Here is a 6,000-nt window from a genome sequence, read left to right on the forward strand (position 1 = left end):
TTGTTCGGCATTCTCGCCCCACGACTCCGTGGAATTCGCCATGATTCTTCACTCCGGCTTATAAATAGACCCTTCCGTTAGCCTTCATCGCTATCTCCGTTTTAGCGTTCTCATACCTATCTCCTCCACTTCCTTTGTTCGATTCATTCCAGAAGAAAACCCTAACCTCCACCAAAGCAAATGGCAAATAGTGGCGACCGTGGCAAGCGACCTGCCGATGGAGAGGCGGAAGGAAGTAGAGCATCGCACTGCCGGCGTCGTGGGTACGAATTGGCTTTTTGCCCCCTTGCGATTTTCTCGTTCATCTCTTAGTTTCGATTTTTTCTCCCTCGTTCATCAAGATAAGGGTCATCAGCTCCAGCCAATATCATCTCCTTCCTCCGGCGACAGCAGCTCAACCGGGAACTCTATCATCCGGCTCCTCCGGATCCTCCAGCTCTTCAAGCTCCTATCATCCCAATCCTTGGGGCCTGGCGGAACCAGTAGATGCACACCATCCATATTCTCATGAGAAAGCGCTCAAGTTTTGCCAGGAGAGGGATGAGGCCCAGGAGGAGCTAGGCGACGTCTCTAAGAAATTCAGCATCGAGCAAGCCGAATGGGAGGACCAGTGGAAGCAACTCTGCGACGCCATCACCGGTTTGATACCTTCATTTGGTTTTATCATTCTGGCTTCCCCCGCTTGCTGACCCATTTTTTTTCTTTTCTGTCTAGCTCTTTCTACGGAGAATGACCGCCTGAAGGCGGCGACGAACAAGGTTGTCGACAAGGTGAATGCCTAGGGGAAGACATCTGAGGCACGCCTTGATGCTGTGGACGGCCGTGTTGATCAGGCCGTCATCCAAGGTGTGCACCTTTCTCTCGGGCTGGCGGCAATGACCTCCCAAACCAACGAAGACTACTCCTTCTAGCCAGTCGGCTTCGCTGGAGGATGCCCGGACGAGATCGACAACATCGATGAGCGTTTGGAGGTCTACGATGATGATGCCGTCGCCCTTGCCGAGTCCATAAATCCCCAGTCCATCCTCAACAAGTTATTTGAGGAGTAGTTTGTATTAGGATGGACTTCTGTAAATAAACTTGTCTTTTGGAAGAATACTTATTTCTTTGATTCTTTTCGATAAAATTCTGCCCGCGACTGTCAGAAAAATGCTGAAAACACCCCGGTCTTGCATAAACATTCTTGTGTTAGAGGCGATGCAAATTGCATCGGCTATCTTGTGCTAAAGGCGATATGAACAATATCGGCTATTCTCAGTTTTATTTTTTAGGCTAAAGGCGATTTCCCTTTTATCGGCTTTTCTGATCTACGTTCATGAACCAACCTCAACACTGGGGTAATATTTCTTAAGAAATCTTCCATTGATAGCTCTGGTAAACTCCTCCCTAAATAAAGTCTTCAATATGTATGCATTGCTAGGTACACATTCTACTATTTAGAAAGGACCTTCCCAATTTGGAGACCATTTGCCGAACGCTCTATCCTTTGTTCCAACTGGCAATATAGTTTTCCAAACCAAGTCTCCTTCTGCGAATTGCTTCAGCCTAACCCTTTTGTTATAATACTTGGCAACACGTATTTTATTTTTCTCAATATTTTCCAATGCCTTAAGACGAATCAAATGTAAATCTTCCAATTCATCCATCATCAGATTCTTATAATCTTCTTCTACCAATTCTTTCTGTAACACAACTCACCTTGAACCTAACCGTAATTCCCATGGTAATACAGCATGATGCCCATAAACCAGTTCATAGGGAGACGTTTGAGTGGACCCATGACAAGCCATTCGTTAAGCCCACAATGCTTCATTAAGAACCAAGTGCCATCTCCTTGGTTTTTCATCAATCTTCTTCTGGATGATTTTAATCATAATCTTATTTGATGCTTCTGCCTGACCATTAGCTTGTGCATAATAAGGAGAAGAATTATACAACTTAATCCCCATATCTTTGGCAAAATCACAGAATTCTGAAGAAGTAAAATGAGTTCCTTGATCAGTTGTTATAGTTTGAGGAATCCCGAATCTGTGAATTATATGTTCCTTAACAAAACTGATCATATTCTCTGATGTTACCTTCTTCAAAGGGATAACTTCAACCCACTTGGTGAAATAATCCATGGCCAAGAGTACAAATTTGTGTCCCTTACTAGAAGGAGGATTGATCTGACCAATTAAATCTATACCCCATCCTCTAAACGGCCAAGGCTTGATTATGGGATTCATAGCAGACGCTGGAACTTTTTGAATATTGCCGAATTTTTGACAATTGTGACACCCTTTGTAATATTCAAAACAATCCTCCAACATAGTCGGCCAAAAATAACCAATTCTCCTAATTATCCACTTCATCCGATAAGCTGACTGGTGTGCACCACACAATCCTTCGTGAACCTCATACATCACTTTCTTGGCCTCTTCTTGACTTAAACATTTGAGCAATACTCCATCGATGGACTTGTAATATAACTGATCATCAAGGAACACAAATTTGAGAGCTTTGTACCTGAGTTTTTGGGAAACTTTTTGAGATGGACCTTTCAGATAATTGGTAATTTCGTATCTCCAATCACCATCTACTTGATCAGTATTTAAAACACCTTCTTCTATAGCAAAAACTTCCTGACTCTCTCGATATCTAGAAGCAGCTTGAGCTAACTTATTTGCTTCTTCATTATACTCTTTAGGGATATGATGCAAGGTTACTACCAGAAAATTCTTCAAAAGTTCTCTACACTCCTCATAATATTCTCTTAACACATTGTTCTTGCATTCATACTGACCACTCAGTTGATTAATCACCAACTCAGAATCCCCAAAGATTTCAACAGCAACGGCCTTTACTTCTATAAGAAGCCGAAGCCCTCTAAGCAACGCTTCATACTCTGCCTGATTATTAGTAACATGAAATTCAATAGGAACCGCATACTCAAAAGTTTTTCCTTATGGGGAAATCAAGAGAATACCAGCACCACCACCTTTGTTACAAGATGATCCATCAAAGAACAAGGCCCAAGGCACAATGCTTATCGCCTCAACAGAAAGATCCCGATGTTGGGTAATAAAATCGGCAATAATTTGACCTTTTACCGCCTTTGCCAATTCGTACCTTAAATTAAATTCTGACAATGCTAAAATCCATTTGCCAATTCTTCCATTCAAAATTGGCATTGATAGCATATGTTTGATTACATCAAAACTAGAAACTACCACGCATTCGACATTCAACAAATAGTGCCAAAATTTGGTACATGAGTAATACACACACAAGCAAAGTTTTTCTGTAGCCGAATACCTTGTTTCCGGGTCTAACAGCTTTCGGCTAAGATAAGCTATGACTCTTTCTTTTCCTTCAAATTCTTGCATAAGGGCTGATCCTATCGTTAGGCTATCGGCCGCCACATACAACTTAAAAGGCTTGTAAAGTTGTGGAGGTACCAGCACAGGTGGTGCCTTCATATATTGCTTGATCTCATCAAAAGCCTTTTGTTGTATGTCACCCCATACAAATTTTTGATCCTTCTTGAGCTTTAATAAAGGAGAAAAGGGTAAAACTCTCTCTGATAGATTGGATATGAATCTTCTTATAAAGTTGATTTTGCCTAACAATGATTGTAATTCTGTGAGATTGGTTGGCGGCACAACTTTGTCTATTGCTTCCATGCTCTTTTTCCCAACTTCAATTCCTCCTTTATGAACTAAAAATCCCAAAAACTCACCAGCCGAAACTCTAAAGGCACATTTGTTTGGATTCATCTTCAAGCCATGCTTTCTTGTGCACTCCAGAGTCTTTCTTAAATCGGCTAAATGTCCTTCATGATTTCTAGACTTGACCACTACATCATCGATGTAGATCTCTACAATCTTGCCGATCAGCTCATGAAAAATATAATTCATAGCTCTTTGATAAGTTGCACCGGCATTCTTTAACCCAAATGTCATGACTATCCATTCAAACAAACCAATATGACCTGGACATCTGAAGGCCATTTTTGAAATATCTTCCATTGCCATAAAAATTTGATTATAGCTAGCATTACCATCCATAAAACTAATGACTTCATAACCTGCTGCTGCATCTACTAGTAAATCGGCAACTGGCATTGGGTAACCATCCATGGGAGTGGCCATATTAAGATTTCTGAAATCTATGCAAACCCTCATTTTTCCATTTTTCTTGTGTACCGGTACTATATTTGAAATCCACTCTGCATACTTGCATGGCCGAATGAAGTTTGCTTCTATTAATCTTTCAACCTCCTTCTTCACATCGGCCAATACCTCCTCTTTGTATATCTTTCATGGAGGTTGTTTGTAAGGACGAAATCCAGGTTTAATGGGTAATCGATGCTCAACAATGGAACGATCCAATCCAGGCATTTCCGTGTAATCCCAAGCAAAACAATCTTTAAACTCTTTCAACAGATCTATCAACTTTGATTTATATTCTGGGTCTAACTTTGCACTAATATACATCGGCCTTGGCTTAGAACCATCACCAACATCAATTTCTTCCAACTTATCAGCCGACATAAAACCACATCCCAACTTTCCTTTGTTGCCATCGACAGGATTTCCCATTAAAAATTACTATGAGAGCCGACTGCTTGGATCGGCTGTTGGCCCTCGCTGAAAACATTTATAGGACCTTCTTTCCACACTTTTCCAGAGAAACAATCGATGCCTTCATATTCCCAGTAGGTAGATTCTGTGGCAGCAACACTTACCGAATCATCAACATGTACAACTTCAACGTCATCTCCAATCCATTGAATGAGAATTTGATGCATGGTTGAAGGAATGCAGCAATTAGCATGGATCCAATCTCTGCCCAAGAGTAGACTATATGCCCCCTTGCCATCAATGACAAAAAAGGTAGTAATCAGAGTTTTTGACCCAATAGTTAGCTCGACATGGATAGCACCTCGGGTATCGGAAGGGTTGCCAGCAAAGTCTCTAAGCACCGTGTTAGTTTTCAACAATTCTTCATTAGTCATCCCAAGCTTTCTGAAGGTAGTATAAGGCATGATATTGATAGCAGCCCCTCCATCAACAAACATCTTAGTTAAAGGCTTGCCATTGACATATCCCTTTAAATAGAGTGGTCTCAAGTGATGATTCTTGATTGGTTTGTCAAAAACAGCCTGCTGTGTTAATACAAGCTGAGCCATCAAATCCTGACATTCACTTTCATCAAAATCAGAGTACACCTCTTCTTGGACATCTTGGCTTTCGGGAGCTATAAACTCTGATGGGAGGAAGAAAGCCATGCAAGCATCAGCCGAAGGACCACATCCATTAGGCTTCTTCTTAAGACGCCATATTTGCTTTGTTTTGATAACTTCCTGTTTCAACTCCCTATTCCTCAACCATTGAACTCTTCTTTTCTAACTTTTCCTCAGGCCTGGAGGACACCACTATCCTTTTTGCCATACATATCTATAGGAATCAGCTTCTTCATCATGCACCCTATCATGAATCCAACCTTGACCTGCAAATCTTTTCCTTTGTTGATTCTCAAAATCATCTATTTTTAAGCGCCGATCATCTTCAGGAACCTTTGTTCCAAGTCTTTCATAGACGGGACGGCGGTTGACTCGAGATTACCTATACTCGGAGTACTGAGCACTACACTCCGGACAATTATTTCTAGCAGGCAACCTCAAGCCTTCATTCCAACAATGCCTAAAGAATGAACAACCCCAATGAGACTGCTCCTGTTCTGTCATGTATTCTTCTTGCTCCCTTCGGTATACCTCTTCCTCATACCTTCGGCATTCTTCCATAAACCATTGCTTCTTATAGTATTCCTTCTCTTGCTCTCTCTGCCACTTGTTTAGCAAAATACGTGATGTAACTCTAGGTTTGGAAGTTTGACCTTTCTCGGTTCGGCTATTCTGAAACCAAACTCGTTGCTGCAGCTCTCTACTGGTGACTTGCCGATCTGGGTCAACAGCACCACTTTTCTTTGCTCTATCAGAAGTCAACACCTTCATCT

This window comes from Miscanthus floridulus, chromosome 8, assembly GCF_019320115.1.
Source record: "Miscanthus floridulus cultivar M001 chromosome 8, ASM1932011v1, whole genome shotgun sequence".
Classification (NCBI taxonomy): Eukaryota; Viridiplantae; Streptophyta; class Magnoliopsida; order Poales; family Poaceae; genus Miscanthus; species Miscanthus floridulus.